This window comes from Octopus bimaculoides, chromosome 19 (genome assembly GCF_001194135.2).
Source record: "Octopus bimaculoides isolate UCB-OBI-ISO-001 chromosome 19, ASM119413v2, whole genome shotgun sequence".
Classification (NCBI taxonomy): Eukaryota; Metazoa; Mollusca; class Cephalopoda; order Octopoda; family Octopodidae; genus Octopus; species Octopus bimaculoides.
This window is the reverse complement of record NC_068999.1, coordinates 35644034-35644766: the sequence shown is the minus strand read 5'-3', so window position 1 is coordinate 35644766 and position 733 is coordinate 35644034.

Genomic DNA, 733 nt, shown 5'->3' with positions numbered 1-733 from the left:
TATATATATATATAAATACATACATACATACATACATGCATGCACACACACGCACACACGCACACATATATATATATATATATCACAGGATTCTTTCAGTTTCCGTCTACCGAATCCACTCACTTCGTCGGCCTGAAACTATAGTAGAGGACACTTACACAACGTGCTACGCAGTGGGGCTGAACCAGGAACCATGTGGTCGGGAAGCAAGCTTCTTACCACACAGCCACGCTACAGCTTCAGAATCCTTATATAATCTCTCATTTCTACTCGGTTTTGTCATCGTTGCAGCTTTTTTTCTTTTTTCTTTCTATTTTGTTTTCTACTTTTTTTTCCTCTCCATGCTTCGTATTCTCTTGAGCGCCACTTGTTTGTTCTCAAGTGGTTACAGTAATATTTATTCTGTTTGATGTAAAAACGGTTTTAGTTGTGGTTAATTGTTGTATTTTCTCTTTCTTCTTCTTCTCCCTTGTTTCTGCATCAACACAAATACCATCACAGACACCATCATAAATACCACCACCACAACCACCACCACTACCAACTACCACCACCTTGCTCCACCCCAATTATTCTTCATGTCTTTCTCCTCTCTTTCCTCTTCAAGATCATTCACACATCATTACCTCCTCCTCCTCCTCCTCCTCCTCCTCCTCCTCTCCATCATCATCATTATTAATATCATCACCGTCCCCATCAGTGTAGTCATCGTTGTCATGGTCGCCATCATCAT